We start from the raw sequence: 17,630 nt of genomic DNA, 5'->3' as shown, positions 1-17,630 counted from the left end.
GGGTTTTTTTTTTTATATAGAGCCTGCACTGCAAATATGTAGCACGGGGAACATTTTTTCTTCCCCAGGGGACTTCTTCCTGTGTCTCAAACTGCATTGAGATGCTGCAAGAGGCATGTGCATGCTCATCTGGATGAGCCCACAGAGGCTGAAGGATTTGAACTATATGGGAGAGAATAGGGTTCTGGGATTTTTGCAGTAAAATTCTGAATTGCCTTGGGGTGAACTGCCAAGCTAATTCCCTGGGAAGCTTTTAACTCCTCTTTGAGGGCAGCAATCTATTGATTGCATTTAGTGTGATTAGCCCCCCACTACCATACCTGATAGCTTTGCTCTACCATCTGCCTAATTTTCCTGGGAACAAAAGAGGACATTGGGCAAGAAACCGTGTGAAGCGTCGCTGGTATCCATTGCATCTTTTGAGATCAGGCACGGGTCTCGGTGGGATGGGCCTGGAGTGCAGCAATCTTGTCCAACAGCCATCTTGCCTCCTCACACCAGTGCTAATTCTTCTCGTAGTAGACCACTGGGGGACTGCAGGGAATGGCTCTTGGTCAGCAGCTCTTGCTCCCGGGCTTCCAGGACTTGCTGAGCAGAGGCAAGCTAGTTCAGCCAGTCCTGTCTGACCTGCAGTTCTCCCCAAATTGTGGCATCCAAGGTCAGTAAGTCTGAGGGCAATAGCAGGGGATTGGGCTCCATGCTGGACCCTCTTGATTGAATGGGTAGTCCATACAAACTGTCATGCTTGGAAGATTGTCATGACAGGCGGTCAGGTTTGGGGCCAGCCAGGGAATCAAGGTGCTGACCAGGTCTAGGAGCAAGCTGAGTCAGGAAGCCAGGAGGTAAAGCAGAGAATGGAAGCAGAGAGCAAGCCAGGTCAAGAAGCTGGGAGACTGATCAGGGAGTAGAGTCAGAGAACAAGCTGGAAGGAACAGCAAACAGCCTTGGATCAGGTTGAACCTTGTTGCCCAGATAGTTAAACCCCTGCACAGGAACAAGAAGTGTTGGAAGTGGAAGGTCAGCTGAACCTGACTCACCACTCCAGTAATAAGGCGTGGGTGGAGGGTTACACCTTAGTGAAGGTCTCAGGCTAGTTTTGACCTACCTGAGTGGTTAGCTGTGGGGTAGCAACACCTAGCTGGGAGGCTGTGTTAGCCAAGCTAATATCCCAGATTCAAGGCTGCAGCCTGACAGAGGCATGTGCTATGGAAGTTGGCTGCCCACCCATTTCTGCTTGAGAGGAGGGGGACTAGACATTTGGGCTCAGCCAACAGGACCTATGGTACCCTGCACCTAGGGGGCAAACAGAGTACCCACAATGTTCTATTGCAACTGCCTGGTTTCCTCCCCTCCCTGAGGAAATACCTTATTTACTAGTGTTTTCAAGGATAGATGTTTTTTCTTCATTTGGCCTTTCAAAAACTAGGTATTATCTTATACAGAGGGGAGAGGGAGAGCATGTTATATGCAAGAAATATGGTTCTTTGTGTCTCCGAGTAATAGGTCCTGGTATCAGTATGTCCATGAGCAGCATTCCCTGTGATGTCCATGCAAGTTATGACTGCACAGCAAATGCAGAACCTTAGTTAACATGTTGGGACACAAGGCCTGAACATACCAAAGCATTCCTTCTCCTCTCATCCTAACATGAAATGTTATTGATAGTCACATCAACTGATCTCCTGTTTTGTTTTTTGTTTTTCTGGGTTTTTGGGTTTTTTGTGGAAATCCTGCAGACAAAATACAAACAGAATAGCCTCTTCACTCATAAGGTCCATCACTACAGTTGGTATAAATTAAGTACTTCACTATACTAATATTCACGCAATGACAAAATGATAGTCTTTTACCCTAAAACATAAAACACAAACACGCATTGTGCTCTGAATGAGTTAGTCTATAAGGCACCATGTCGCCCTGAACAGTGACAGGAAAAATGCAGTAATTCCTTTCAGATTCCTTTTCATTAAATCACAACAAATCAGATCTTTATCAGGAGTTCTGACATGTCACTAATTGAGACTGAATGCGTCTGCATTTCAATCCAAAGTGTGACTGCAGTGTGTCTAGCAATCTAGCAAGCTCAGGAACCAATGGCAGAGAAGCTGTAGGAACAACAGCAAGCAGGGTCCCTGTTTGACTTGTACAGACAATGCTACTGCAGCTTCACTGTGATCCAATGCCTTGGCTAGATAGATGGAAATGTACATCTACATGCACTGCAATCACAGCTCCCAGCTGCATTATAGACATACCTGTGCCAGATTACTATCTGAATTTTCTGTCAAGGGGTGCCCTCTATGGAATGATGTGCACCATGGCTCTAAGTAAAGCAGCCCACCTCAACTTCAGAGGCCTCCCTTGAAATACTCAAAATAAATATTCTTCCTGTAATTCTTTTCATTTTCTGAATGAATAAACTCTGGTGCAGTTCACATCAGAGTTCATTGTGCCCAGGCACTGCATTTGCACTACACTGCATTTCCAGGACTACAGGATGTTGAGGCAGGATGGAACAGCCCTGGCTGGCAGGGAGCCCTGGGGGGCCGCTTGCCAACCTGGGGGTGCTCTGACCAGGCTCAACATACTATGGCACAAGGGGCATCTATACATATGTTCGGGTGGGGATTGGGGTGGGGGGATGGGGCTCTTTAATTAGAACAGCTCTAAGATCTATCCTAATTAAAGCACCCGGAGCATCATATGTATCAGCATTCCCATGCTTCAAAATGGTGGTGGGGATGCTTTATCTAAAGCTCATTCAAGTACTACTCAGCAGCAACACATGCATAGACACTGGAAGGGCTTGTTGGGCCACAAAGTTGCTTAGGTTTGTGGGCTGCCTGCCAGCTAGCCCTACACTGAAGCACCCTCATGCCCTAGCCAGCCCCTCTGGAGCACACTGAGCTGGGGTGGAGCAGCCCCAGGCTAGCAGGCTGATCCCTAGGGCCCTCTGCCAGAAGGGTCTCCTCTGCCCCGGCTCAACGTGCTGTGATCTGCAGTGCATGCGCAGACGGGCACCCAGCAGCAGTAAGGTTCAGGGCTTTTTGCTGCATATTGACAGGCAGGTATAGATGCACTCAGTGATTAGCAGCGGAGTAAATTCAGGCCAATGCCATACTTCTGAAAAAACCTGCACGCTTAGTACTCTTCAGTTTAGTTGCAGAACTTTAAATGGTTACTGCAAAATTAATTATGTACTATTTACAATACCATATCCAGCTGCTCCCTGCAATTAATTATATTCTAACCATTTGTGTCCGTGTCTGTACTTCAGATGTCAGCTGCTCCTCCGAGATGCAGTTTAGTAGTTGTGCCAAATGCCATCCTTGGTAGGAATGCACAAGGCACTGAACCAAGGCTTTTAAAACAAGTGTGTTACTAAAACTTATTAATCATTACACTGAAAAATTGACCAGTATGCACTCTCTGACTGAAGTAATTGAATCCACTGGTTGTAACCTTCAAGTGCGCCTTCTCTTTTACCATAACATGACTCAAAGCATAATATGCAGATCATACAAAATTCTTTTGTTAGAGAAGATCATGGTCTTTGTACAGTAGACAATCACACTTGTGTGATTCTTATTATAATCCTAGCCTCCTCTTATCATCTCAGCTTCCAGCCAGCGCAATTGTCTAGCTCTATGGTTTGATCTGATTTGTTTTACCTTTTGTGGGATTCTAGCGTTTTTCCGTTTGATCATTGTTTAATGAGAGGCTCCTAGAATAAGATGGTTATGAATAAGAGGGGCCTGAAGAGCAGATTGAGAGAGGAGCTGTAAGAACAAAGGACCCATTTTTTTAAATGGGGTCAAAGCCTCCAACCACAAAGGGGCTGCACCCAGGAACAAAGGCAAAACAGTGCTCCAAAACAGTTGGCTGGGTATACAAACTGACCCAGCACCTGTGAAAAGTTATTTGCCAGCACTTAGCTAGCTAAAGGGCACAGCACCAACAGCTTATGTGAGGAAGGGGCCAACACACAATTTGGGAGGCAGCAATTCTCCATCCACCTTGGGAAAACTGTCCTATGATGAGGTGCTTTGAGGTAGTATCTTCCAAAGGCGGCAGGCTCTGAAATGCTCTGGTGCTCCTAACCCAAGGGCTGATGGTCAGGGAATTGAAAACACTGGGGTGCAGGACACCCGCCACTGTGCCCAGAGGGGCCTTCTCCAGAAGGGATCTGCAAGGGCAGCACTTAGAGAGGGGAAGACACAGGTGGATGGAGGGGGGATCTAACCCATCATCCCTCCAGCAAGGCAGGCCCGGGCACCGGTTCAGCAGCATGCCCTGGGCCCTCGCACAGCCTGCGGGCGCTGAATAAGCGAGGGGGGCAGGCGGGGGCTGGGTGGCCCTCTGGGGAAGACCTGCCCGGCGCTCAGTGCCTGCCCCCGAGCACGGGGAAGGGCTTGAAGCCACCCCCGCCCCCCAGTCCGCCCTCGCCGGCGAGCCTCAAATGCGTGCCGCGGGAGGCGATGCCCCCGTGCCCTGCGCGGCAGCCGCGCTGCGGGGCGGGGAGGCGGGTCGCGGCGGCCCTGAGGAAGGGGAGGAGGAGCCGGGGCGGGCCGAGCCGAGCCGAGCCGAGCCGCGGGCGCCTGCAAACTTTGCGCGGAGACGGAGCTGGGAGCAGCTGGCGCGGGGCGGCTCCTGCCTGCAGCGGCGGCCGTGGGGCAGGTAGGCGTCGCGGCGGCCCCGTCCCGCCTCTCCCGAGCCCGAGTGAGGATGTTCCTCCTCACGGAGCCGCCGCGCGCGCCTCTCCCGGGGCGTGCTCCTGCCGGTAGCGCTGGCCTCAGCGGGGTGGCCGCTTTCTTCCCCTGCCCCTGCCCCGGTGCCGGCGCTCCTCTCCCACTCCTGAGCGCCCCCGTGTTTGGAGCCAGGTCTCTCGTAACGACGCCCCAGCCCTTCTGAGGGCAGCCCCTGACCGCTGCGCAGCCCGAGCGCGCTTCAGGGGCCGTGGCCACAGCGGTGTCGCCGGGTGTCAGCCCTCGCTGGAGTTTGGAGCAGGCGCTTTCAGGCTGGCAGGGGCTGGGAGGAGTGCAAGGTAAAAATCCTACCCCCCAGGTCTTCCCCCAACTCCCATCTGCTTGTAGCTGGCTGCCTGGTCCCTGCCAGGCTGCTGCTTTGCTCTTGGCTACAGTGGTGACCTGGCAGGCAGGTTAACTCTTCCCTGCCTGCTCCCCTGGGGGACACAGTGTGGGCAGCCACAAGTAAGCAGGCGGGCAATGAGTTGGGATCAGGCGTGCTTGGGAGGGCAGATCTGGGCCAGCTTGGGAGGGGCAGGGTGGACAGGGTGTTTGTGCTAAGGTGCCTGGAGTGGCAAGTGTTATCTTCCAGGAGCTGGGTGGCACCCATCAGAGAGAATCCTGCCCCGGAGCGGCAAAGCTGTGAGCCACCCAAGGAGTGCTTAAAACTGGTTTCAGGTGTTAATGCGCAAACAGTCCACTGGTGGAAGAGCTTCAGGAGCTGCCCAAAACGACCATGTAACAGGGCCCTTACCCTGGCATAAGTGCTGCCACATTCCCGAGCGTTGTACCAATTTACCTCTGCAAGTTTCTAACCAGTATGGTATAATCATTGCAAAACTGGGGGGAGATTGGCCCTGGTAATGCTGTGAAAATGACGCACAAACAGCTGCTGAAATATGAAGATGCTGCAGGTGGTGTTTCCACTGAAAACGGTAATCCAAATGAGCTGTCAGTTTCATTCAATTTACAGGGGTCTGGTTTATTATCACTTTAAACCAGGGCTGACAAAATTAGTGGATTTGCCTCTCTTAATGATGATGGCTATTGAGGCCATCCATGTAGTCTGGCATTTGGCTTCACACTCATGAGCTATGAATTGTTATAGGTTTGAAAGAGACATCCCCGTAACTAAAAAGATGCTTTACAGGACAGTTTCTCAACTGCTGTAAACTGCACATCTCCCTGGACTTGTGCCATCTGAGAATTTGGCCGGCATAAATGCAGTCACTCTGGGGTATCTATTTTATTTTCCACGGATGCTGTTGAATAACCTGCATGTGTTACAACTCAATTTTAACTTTAGTATTGCTCTAAATGCAAAGAGCCTGATTTTTCTCTTGTTTTACAATTGCTACTACTCCACTGATATTGATTCCTAAATGTATATGGTGCAAGTGAAAGATGTAAGGTTGCATATTAGTGCTACAGGAGTCTGAAAACAGTCTGAACACATTTATTAAAACTTCATGCTACTGGTCCTTATAAAAATGCAGTAGCTTATGTATAGCCTGCTATATTATCCATTATCTTCACCATGTCTTTTTAGGGGATGATTAGAGCAGTCAAGTTATCTTTCAAATGGTGAAGAAATATTTTCCATTTCCTATTTTTCCTTCTATTTGTATGTCCATGGTTACAAGTAGCATGCAAAATGCATACAAAACTTAAAACTTCTTTTGCTAACTAGCCCCATTTGTTTAAAAAAAAAAAAAAGACATGCTGCCTTTTCATTTGGTCTTTTAGAAGTAACATTTCTCAATATATTCCAAACCATTGCCTTGCATAAAATTACCAGTAGAGCTGGTTAGGAATTTTTTTCAGTTCAACTTCTTTACTGGGAAATGCCACCTTGTTGAAACTAAATCTTTCTGGGCCTTGTTACATAGTAGTTTTGTTATTCCTGGAGTTCTTAACACTTGGATAGTCTGTCCATTGACATCTGAAGCTGATTTTAAGCTCTCATTAGGCAGCTCAAAGTTGCATCACTCCAGGGCAGGATTGTGTCTGATCCATGTTACCCAGCTCATGTTATGATGAGGTGCAGAGGTTGGGGTTGCTAAGGAGACCAGACCCAGCAGTGCTGGCAGGGTGCACAGGAGGGTGCAGAGCTGTTCCAGGGCTGGGCTGGGATCTTGTGGTCTCGAGCTGGGGCAGGGCAATCCACTTCCTGCTGGGGGTATGCAGGCTGCAGATCACGACTCTGCCCTGGCTCTGGACCACACTGTCACTGCCACGCAGCCCCGGAGGAGCTCCCCGCTCTGCCATGCACCCTAGCAGGGGCGGTTCTGGGGGAGGGTTTAGGGGGGCTATAGCCACCCCAAAATTCCCCATAGCCACTCCTCCCAGGAGCGCCGCCACTACTGCCTGCCCTGCATAGGTGGTGGCAGCTGAGCCTGCTTTGCTCCTGCCTGCAGCATAGCAACCCCTACCAGAAAGAGGCTGGCTCTGGTGCTGGAGCTGGTGCTGCCTACTGGTGCTGCTGGGGCCGGTCTTTATGGAAGCCCTGGCCCTGTGCTATCACAGCACCGCTGCTAATGGGGTCCCCATGGAAACGGCCCCAGCCACAGGGGCAGGGGCTGCTGGGAAATGGAGTCCACTGCCAGCTGGATCCAGCCCAGGGGATGGACTTTGCCTGACCCTGACTCTAGGCTCACCATAGTGTAAATACCCCAGCCACCCCCCTCCTCACTGACCTGGATTGGGCCTGCTGCCCTCCCCAGCACCTTCAATCCTTGCTCACTGCCCATCCCACTCCACCCCCCACCACCACTTGTGGCTGCCAGCATTGTCTGTTCCAGGGGAGCAGGCAGAGAAGGGTTAACACTTCTGCCCAGCCACCACGGCTGCTGCTCTTTGGGTGAGGTCAGCCTGAGAAGAGCATCATCCTGGCAGCTTTAGCAGTGGTCAGGCGGGCAAGTTAATGCTTTCCTGCCTGCTCCTCCAGGGCAGACATGGGCAGCCACAAGTAAAGGAGTGAGGGGGAGTTCCCAGGAACAAGAGGAATCTGGAGGGGTGCAGGGGAGAACTGGGAGAGCCCTGGGAAGCAGGGGGCAGGGGAGAAGCCTGGAATAGGCAGGCAAGTGGGATTCTTACCTTTCAGTCCTCGAGGTCCCTGCTGGCCTGAACGTGTGACCTTCCAAACTCGAGCTAGCACTAGCACCGATCCACATTTGAGCAGCTCACTGTAATATGTAACAAGGCCCTCAGTGTCAGTGTAAGACTTGCTGCAAAGGGTTCTTAGCCCTAATGTGGACTTTTTGATCAATACCAAAGAAAAAGAGACTGTCACTTGCTCCCAAATAGTCAGCCACCAAATGCTTAGAGGACTTGCATAGGATACTGAGGTACCAGCCCTTGAGGCATATCATACAGAATAGGGACTTGAAACTGGGTAGGGGAGGATCTCTTATGTTCGTTCTGCTTTTTTATGAAAATCTTAGAAAAGTCTTGGGTTATCTAAAAAGAAAGTTTGTGTGCAGGAAGCCAGGGTGTGAATTTAATGTAATTGGCTACTCCACACTACCTTCCCCCATGTACACCTTTAAAATGCACTGAGTGTGAGTTCTGCAGTGCATTTAGTAATTCTTCAGAGTGTACTCAGGAGATATTAGTGCAGAGTAGCTAACCCTCTATAAATTCACATCATCATTTTTTGAATGCTTACTTCTGAGTGTAGACAGTCCTTCAGTCTCATCCTGCTGTGGAATAGGACAACTTTTGAGAGCTGGAAAAAAAAACATTTCCTGTCCCGCTCCAGTTACCAAACAAATCAGCTAGAGACTTTGGACTGGATTCACACTGGTTTTATACTGGTGTGATTCTATTTACATCACTGGAATTCCTGATATTGGAATGAGTGTGGGAAGGACCTTCCAGTCATTTATGGGTAAAGTCTGAACTCTGTGCATGTTATTCTAACAGCAAAATCTTCTCTCTGACTCCTTGACAAATAACACTTTCAAGTTCACAACAGAATGCACTAGGAAGTGCCTGCTTACATATTCTGATTGGCTTCTGGTATCCCCTTTGAGCCTGGCCTCGTTCCCATCATAAGATCTTACATAGATTTTGAGCTTGGTGGGTCAGGGGTTGCCTTTATGTCGGTGTACAATGCCTACTAGAGTAGGGCCAGAACCAATGGGGCTGTTTGCGGCTACTGCAGTACCTATAGTACTGCTACCACTGCTTCAGTTCCAGAGCAAAAATCCCTCATTTTCGTCACCTTCCAAAGTGATATGTGGCTAGGTGAGTTGATCCAGGAAGATGCTATGTATGCATGTTTTAATAGTGCACAATGCATAGGGCAGGTAGTCCACTGCATCTGACTCAGTGGGCATGTCTATACATGTGCTTTAATGTGCAATAGACTATTTTATTGCGTATTAAAACATCACATGAAAAGGCGACATTACACTAATGTGTAGTAAAATAGTCTACTGCACATTAAACATCCCAAAAAACCATGACGTACCTTGCATTGAATGTACTAAATTTAATGTGCATTAGAAAAGACCCATTAATGCACACGTAGATGCTACCAGTAAGTGGCAAAATGCAGTGCTGCTTTAGCTGGATTACGTCTAGGGAAACAGGTCAATACCTTAATGTCAAACATTGTTTTCAAAGATATACTGAAACTTGGTGTAGCAAGGCACTAAGATGTGCCTTCTACTTAAGGCTGAAGAAGCCTGGCCAGGGAGCTCAGCAGGCCAAGCAGAGCTCCCCAGCTCTAGGTTGTCAGGGTAACAGCCTCAGGAAGTAATTGGCCACACCTGCTGACATCACCTGACTGGCAGGAGGCAGGGTTCTGGGTTATATAAGACCAGGCAGTAGCCAGCAGATGCACATTCTCTCTCTGGCAACTGATAGGGGAAGGAACTTCTGCCCGCTGAAGCTCCTTGAGACCTGGTGTTGCCTGCCTAACTCTTCCAGTACTGCCTGCTCTGCTGTCTAGATGCTACATGACTACAGGTAGTCTCCCAGGTACCTAGGATAGGGGTACATTACTCTGAGTGGAAGTTTGTTCCCTTAAAGGGGCATAGCACTATTGTTATTGTGCAGTATTTAAGTTATAGCTTAGGGGCCTGTGTTTGTTCTCATGTTTACCCTGGAGGGTTGGGATGAAGCTCGAAGGGGAGGTTTGGAGGCCTGATTAGTGCCTGGAGAAAGAGAGCATATGATTTGGTAGAGCCTAGTGTTGGGTGCAGCAAGCCCAGAGCGTTGGAGGGGTGCAGCTATGGGGGTGCAAAACCAGGCGCCTGGGAGAGAGGTACAGAGTCAGGCATCTGAGAGAGGGGCACAGAAAGCCAGTCAGTAGAGAACATGGTGCCTGCACATTGCAGAGAGACAGGAGCCAGAGGGTTCAATGCCCAGGGCATATAGAGTCAATGATGGTAGTAACACCTGCAAGGCATGGGATGTGTAGGGGAGGTTGGAGCACGTATACACCACCCGGTATAGGTGGGCGCACAAAGGGCAGCCTCCCACCTAATGAACAACTTAATTATTTACTAACAAGGTGTGGCAGGAGAGATAGGTGGGAGGACTGCCAAAGACAGGTGGGTAGGCTGACGCAGAGGTTGGCCTCAGGACAGCCTCCTGTCATACTTGGATTCACACTTTAATCTGAGAAAGCTCTATCTAGTCACAAGGGAGATGCAGTTCTTATTTGACTGGAACCTTGAAGTCACTTCTCTCAAGCATACTTTAAATTCCATTGTCATTCTCAAGACAGAAATCTTGAGAGGAGAAGGTGGGGGGCAGGAGGCAGGGGAGTTTCACTGCCTCACTTGCAGGTTTGGTTTGTGCAGAGTTGGAGTGCCAACTCCAGGAGTGCCTCCAGGAGTGCCAGGGAAGTGGTGTAGATATATGTATGGGAGCAGATTATATTCCCTTGTTAATACTGATTGGAGCATTACACAGCTATGTGCATATTGAATCCAACAGATCTCCTTGTGGAGTGAGGTACAAGTGCATTTTGAAAGAAGCAGGGTCAGACCTTTGCCCAGCAGTCTGAGGTAAGCAATGGTATCCTAGTCTGGCCCTCGGGTATCTTGAACCAGATTTACCTTTCTTCCATTATGGCTCTCTAGCATATTTAAGCTACCTCTGGTGTTCTGGGACCAGCCCCTAGTGTCCAGGCTTCAAAACAACGGCCTCCTCAGCATCTGTTTCTCAGCGTAGAATACCTGGAGTACTACACATACTGCATGCTGCCCCTTTTTTCTCCTTAAATGTGCACCTGGGGCCCAGTCCATCTGCTACAACAGCTTTACGATGCCTGCAAAGTCCCTTTATGCCAGACTTGTCATAGTATAGTTCCAGCCCCTTTATGCCACTAGGGACACCATGTACTGCAGATCCTGTCTGTTTGCCAAAATATGTTAGTTCCCAGTTAGGCAATTGCTCTTGGTTTTAAGCATAGTTTGTTTTTGTATTTTTGGTGTTTTTAAAATTGTGAAGATCTCCAGAGTGATACTTCACACTGCATAGGCCTTGCTGCTGGGGTTGAGCAAACACAATCTCCTAATAGCTAAATTGAACTCAGAATTGGAAGAGGCCTTTGTGGCCACTGAGTCCAGTCTACTGTATTTGCAGACACTCCTTAATTTGCCACTGTAGACCTTCACCTGCAACTACAAAGACCAATACCCTATAACATGTTATTGGTAAAAGCAAGAGTGACAAAGATGTTGCAATGATAGCAGAGCAGTTGTTTAATACATGCTCATAAGATCCTAGGGGCAGGCTACAGAGGAAGGCAAAAACTCCCAGCCTGTGGCAATTTTACCCAAGAGAAATTCCTTTCTGACACCATATTTAACAAGTGATATGGTTATGAACCTACTTCTGTTTCAACTCATCAGAGTTTTCTGTGTAGAACGGGGGATCTATTGTACTTTCTATCCTTTCTTCCCATCATGGTGATCTGCCTTTGCTCCTCACTTATGTCCTTAAAGTACAATCGACGTGCCTGGATGCCTTTTCCCCTCTGACTTGCCTCCCATGTGATCCCGCCCATCAGTTCCCTAAATTTGTTAAAGTCTGATTTCCACCCCCACCCGAAATCCAGTGCCTTTTTTATGCTGCTCACTTTCCTTAGTATCATAGTACTTAGGGTCGGAAGGGACCTAAACAGATCATCAGGTCTGACCCAAGGAGGTGATCCTCCCCCTCTACGCGACACTGGTCAGGCCGCAGCTGGAGTACTGTGTCCAGTTCTGGGCACCCCACTTCAAGAGGGATGTGGACAACATTGAGAGCGTCCAGAGGAGGGCCACCCGCATGATTCGGGGACAGCAGGGCAGACCCTACAATGAGAGGCTATGGGACCTGAACCTGTTCAGCCTTCACAAGAGAAGGCTGAGGGGGGACCTGGTGACTGTCTACAAACTCACTAGGGACCAGAAGGGTTTGGGGGAGACCTTGTTTCCCCTAGTGCCCCCTGGGATAACAAGGAATAACAGCCACAAGTTGTTGGAGAGTAGGTTTAGATTAGACATCCGTAAGAACTACTTCACAGTTAGGGCGGCTAGGATCTGGAACCAACTTCCAAGGGAAGTGGTGCTGGCTCCTACCCTGGGGGTCTTTAAGAAGTGGCTTGATGCCTACTTGGCTGGGGTCATTTGGGCCCAGTTTTCTTCCTGCCCAGGCAGGGGGTTGGACCTGAAGATCTACAAGGTCCCTTCCGACCCTACTTCTATGATTCTATGACCCTCCGCCCTGGGCAGGAACAGGTGCCGGGATCATATCACCCCAGCCAAATATCTGTCCAGCTTCTTCTTGAAGACCCCCAAGATAGGAGAGACTACCACCTCACTTGGGAGCCAGTTCCACAGCCGGGCAGCCCTAACTGTAAAGTAATGTCTCCTGAAGTCCAGCCTGAACCTTTTCTCTAACAATTTCCTTACTCTCTTTAAGATCTTGAAGTCTATCATTTCCTGGTCATTCACCCAAGTTGCCTTTCATCTTTATGTTCTTGATCAATTTGTCCCTTTTTATGAGCAGCGACTTGAGAATAACTTTTCTCCATCACTGTTGACCCTGAGTGGTATTCTGAGTTCCAAGAAAGGTTTGAGAAGCTTGTCCCATCAAAATCAAGTATTCTAAGAAATAGATGTACATACATTGTAAAGGTAATTTTAATACTGAAATATAAATAGTATATGAATAATAAAACTATGGGTAAGGCATCTGGATTAAAAATAATCAAATACTCATAAAATGTAAAAGAATTACAGAATCATTAGTACCTGAAAGGAAATTAATCTTTAATGTTCAGGAGTCCTAAAGTCTTAAATTGCTAACAGGTGACTGATTTGTTAGGCAAATAACTTCTTACCAGGATTCAAAGAAGCACTGATCTTGGTTCATTTGCAAATGAGCAATTCAGCAAGAACAGCAATGCAAGGCTGAAGAGTGAAGATTCTGAGATGGACCTGTTTTTTTTATTCTTAATTATCTTGCCAGATTTAAAAATCTCGTTAAAAAAGAGATCTTGGATAAGGCTAACAGATGTATTTACATACCTAATATGCCATCTAATCATGAATACGTAGTTGTTCTTTCTAATTTGACAATCTGATGTACCTCATCTGTTACACAGAAAATATGATTATTTCTGACAGTATAAACCTACCTCTGTGGTAAGAACAGATCTACATAGCATGAAACCACAATGCTAGTCCTATGTGACCTCAAGCTGACCAAGCGACCTACTTTAGGTGATTTTTCACCTATGCTTGAAAGCTTTCTTGCCTATGATGTTCTTTCACCTGTTAGCACTTCCTTTGCTTTTTTCTTCCCTTTGCTTTGCTTCTCAGTCTAACTGAACTTGAGCTAATCAACCTAGCACCCTAAGGCCTATGAGGGTCTACAGAAGGGGTGGGTAATCCCCGACTTGTGGGCCAAAGTGTGGTACACAGGCAAATTTTTTTTTTTTTTTTTTTTTTTTTTTTTGGTACGTGTGCCTTGGGGCAGACAGCGGGGGAGCTGTGAAGGGCCCTATCCGTGTTGTGGCACTGCAGCCCCAGCCCCTTCTGTCATCTGCCTTAAGGTGCATGTGTCTGCCACCGGCAACGAGCCAGACCACGGTTCTGCAAACCCTGGTGCAGCTGCTTGCAGCCTCCCTGCCACCTACTGTGAGCAGCCTGGGGTTCATGGCAGGCATTAGGGGCCTACCCAGAGCCCAGGTTGGCTGTGGCAGACAGCCAGGGGGCTGTAAGCCGCTGCAGTGGGGCCCACAGAGCCCTGGCTTGGCTTGGCTTATTGCTGGTGGTGGATGCATGCATGCCTCGGGGTAGACAGCTGGGAAGGGGTTGGGGTTGCACTTGCACAACAAAGATCAGACCCCTTGTAGCTCCCCTGTTGTCTGCCCCTGGCACACCAACATCTTACAAGTTGAGGTTGTGGGTGTCTTTGGCACTGTGCTCAAAAACATTGCTGACCCCTAGTTTACAGCAATGTTATGTTCACCTATGTTTGAAAGTTTTCTTGCCTATGATGTTCTGTACCAAAAAGTTATTCCCAACATACTCTAAAAACCTACTGGATTGCCTGTACACTGTGCTACCCTCCCAACATATGTCATAGTAATTAAAATCCTCCAATGGGCACCAGGCTCTGCAATATGGATACTTCTGTTTAGTTGTTTTGAAAAAACCTCATCCATTTTAATGGTCTATAGTGGATACCCACCATGACATTCCTCTTCATGTTCTCCCTTCTTACCTTAACCCAGAGGCTTTCAACTGGCCTATTTCTTGCTTTATGCTGTATCTCGGAACAAGTGGATGTCTCTCTATATAAAAGAGCAACACTGCCTCCCCGCCCTCTGTTGTTCCTGAACAAGTTATGCCCATCCATGATGGTTTTCTAGTCACATGAACTGTCTCTCAAGTCATCATTATCCCAATTATATCATACTTCCTTGATCATGTTGGGAGGTCTAGCTTTTCCTGCTTATTCCTTATGCTGCTTATATTAGTGGATTAACATCTTGGGTGAATAGCTAATTGCTCTAGTTTCCCTCTGAGAACTTGGCTAGAGCTCTCTTCTTGTCTCCTTTTACCTGAGTGTTTGTTTATGTTACCTGTTTCTTATCTCTGGACTTTTATCTCTGTTCCCTGTAGTTTGCTGGCAACACTACCTACATACACGTGTATTGATCTTTGGGATGCATGTGCTCTTATGTAGGCCATCACCCTTGACCAGAATGATCAGTGAGAACACGATCTGAGCCCCTTTCCCCTTCACCAGAGCCCCATAGTCACTTTTAGTCTGTGAAGGGTCATCCCATCAACTTTAGTGCTTACATACATGAACGAATATAAATAGTAAATCCCTGTTTACTTTAAACATCAGTTTATAAATCTCCAACATATCCCGTTTCAGTTGTCTCTTCTTTAAGTTGAACAGACCTAGCCATTTTTATTTATTTATTTATTTATTTTTATTTTTTGCTCCTTATAAGGAATCCTTTCCATACACCTTCTGATCTTTGTTGCTTTTTTTCTTTTACCTCTGTGATTTACCTTCTGGAGGTTGGGGGACCAGACCTGTATCTGTTATTCAAGAAGTGTACATACCAGGGATTTATAAAATGACATTTTCTGGTTTGTTTTCAAGTCCCTTCAGGATAATTCCTAATATTTTATTTGGCTAATAGAATTTATAGAACATGTATATTCTGAAATAGCACTGACTTCAAAAGAAGTTGAGAACACTTAATGCCTTACAGATAGCACTCAGTGTTTCACCCTATCAAGACCTTATACTTCCCTTACAAGTTTTGTAAATGGCAGCAAATGAGCCAGCACTAAATTATACTGATAGCTTCAGAGCAAGAAATGTAGAATTTGATTGAGAGAGACAGTTTATCCAGATGATTAAATGGTTTTTATCCAAACCAGGCAATTAACGTTTTGTTTTTTTTTTATTGCCATGGAATATTTGGCCCCTAGGATGATCCTAAATTACCCTTCTCCTACAATTCAAAGAGGAAGGTACTTTGAAGTAACATTAGGTCTTTTTTTCTGTCTCTCCTTCCGCAGCTCCACCTTTTTTCCCCCCAGCACCATTAAAGTATCTTTTCTGAATTTTTTGTGTGTGGCATCAAAACCAATTATCCAAGCAAACATGCTAGTGATGCAAAAGTAACTAATTCACTACAAAGTTATAGTTTTATTTTGTGTTGTATAGTTGAATAATTAATTACTTTATCAACCTGGCTGGTACCCCATTAAAACTGTGTGATTATAAGGGAGACTGGCAACATCGTAGTAGCAGGGACTAGCTAAGGCCTCGGTACAGAAAATGCGTATACATGTGGCTAATTTTAAGCAGGTGAGTGGCCCCATCAGTGGGTTCCTTGACTGTGGCTATCTGCTCTTCCTTTTTCCATTCAATGTCCCAGACTCGCAAATGAGCCAGTGAAGCAACTCTGAGGGCATCCCTTCACACCCACTCTCAAGCATGCTGGAGACAGATCTTGATAGTAGCAGCAGGGAATCTCTCTCCCATAGCTTCCCTGCCTCACTTCTGGATTTCACATATGTGGATGGGGAGTAGGTAGGTTGAAGATGGTGCTGAGAACATCATGTAAGCAGCATAGATGCACCTTTTGAGGCCAGTGGGTGCCTATACGTGTGCTCTAACATGTTTTAATTTAATTGAGTCTGCTGGAGCGTTCTAACTGGAATGCTTCAGCATGCTGCAGTGGCTCCTGTATTTGGCATCCCACATTTCAAAATTATGGCTGGAGCGTTTTAACTAAAACTCATCAAACAAGCTTTAGTTAAAGCATCCCTATAGCCATTTTAAAACATGGGATGTTCAATGCATGAGAAGCTGTGGCGTTTCAATTAGGGCAGTTCCTGAGAGCCACTCTAATTGAAACAGATCCCCACTTCCCACCCTAGAGCATGTATATAGGCACCCAGTGAGAGGACTGCAGACTCAGGCTCTCAATTGCTTGCTTAAAGCAGTACAAGGAATATCACTTTGAAGAAAACATTGATCTGAAGCTTCATTAATATTTCATGTTGCTATAAAAAATTAATGCAATTTCTTTCTGGTATTATGTAAAAACCCCCCCCCCAAAAAACAACCCTCCTCCCCCCCCCCAAAAACAAAAAAACAAACCAAACCCTACTTTTCTAGCCTGGTAATTTAATATTGTAATTTAATCATTGTTTAAAATGCAGATTAGCTGAAAAGGTAATTTTCTACAGATGGTAATCGTGATATCTGAGGTTGTAATAGGTGACTTTTTTTATAAGCCATATTTTTTTACTGAATGAAGCTACCTAGGTTTTTATGGGCACCCTTGGAAGCAGTTAAATATCTTTAGGAAGTTTCATAGGATTTACCAGGATGGATCTGATGAGTTATTGGGTTTTGGGGTTGTTGTTGTTTGTTTTTTTTGGTTTTTTGTTTTTGTTTTGTTTTTAAGCCAGTCTCTCCTTCAAAACCAATTGCTTCAAGAGGGGTCAAAAACTGCAGTGGACAATAATGGTACAACCTGCCAATGGTGCTGATCTCTTCCTAATCTTAAACACTTAATGTTTGGTTCCCTGAACTAGGAAGGTATTGTGTGGGAGAGGAAGATGAAACTTATTGGAATAAGAAGTGCTACACGAGTATATTATTACTGGTAGGCCTGTGCAAAGTGGCTAGTATTTTGGCCTATTTGGGGGACCGTGATTTGATTCGGTGATTTTTTTGAATCACTGTCCCGAATCAATTTGGCTGAATCTAATTCAGAGATTTGGCTGCTGCTGAATCTCTGACTCGCCCACCCCAGCTCCTAGCTCTTTGGAAAAAAAAAAAAAAATGCCCCGATTCACTGGGTGCTGCCAGGCAGGGGGGTGATCCCTTCTGCCC

At 46.9% G+C, this 17,630-nt stretch overlaps 1 protein-coding gene across 2 annotated transcripts in view; it reads left to right on the top strand.

Moving 5' to 3' along the window:
* Positions 1 to 4,497: 4,497 nt before the first annotated feature.
* The window catches only part of NPFFR2 (neuropeptide FF receptor 2), a 64,033-nt gene continuing 50,900 nt past the window's right edge, over positions 4,498 to 17,630 (top strand). Inside the window, exon 1 of one of the 2 annotated variants that reach the window (XM_019493496.2) lies at positions 4,498 to 4,677. The gene's annotated coding sequence lies outside the window, so the exon portion shown is untranslated. Of the gene's footprint in view, positions 4,678 to 10,691; positions 10,766 to 17,630 lie in introns of those variants that run through there. The other variant, XM_019493497.2, reaches the window with a different exon arrangement.

Source organism: Alligator mississippiensis, chromosome 2 (genome assembly GCF_030867095.1).
Source record: "Alligator mississippiensis isolate rAllMis1 chromosome 2, rAllMis1, whole genome shotgun sequence".
Taxonomy (NCBI): Eukaryota; Metazoa; Chordata; order Crocodylia; family Alligatoridae; genus Alligator; species Alligator mississippiensis.
This window is presented reverse-complemented; position numbering and strand designations above follow the sequence as displayed.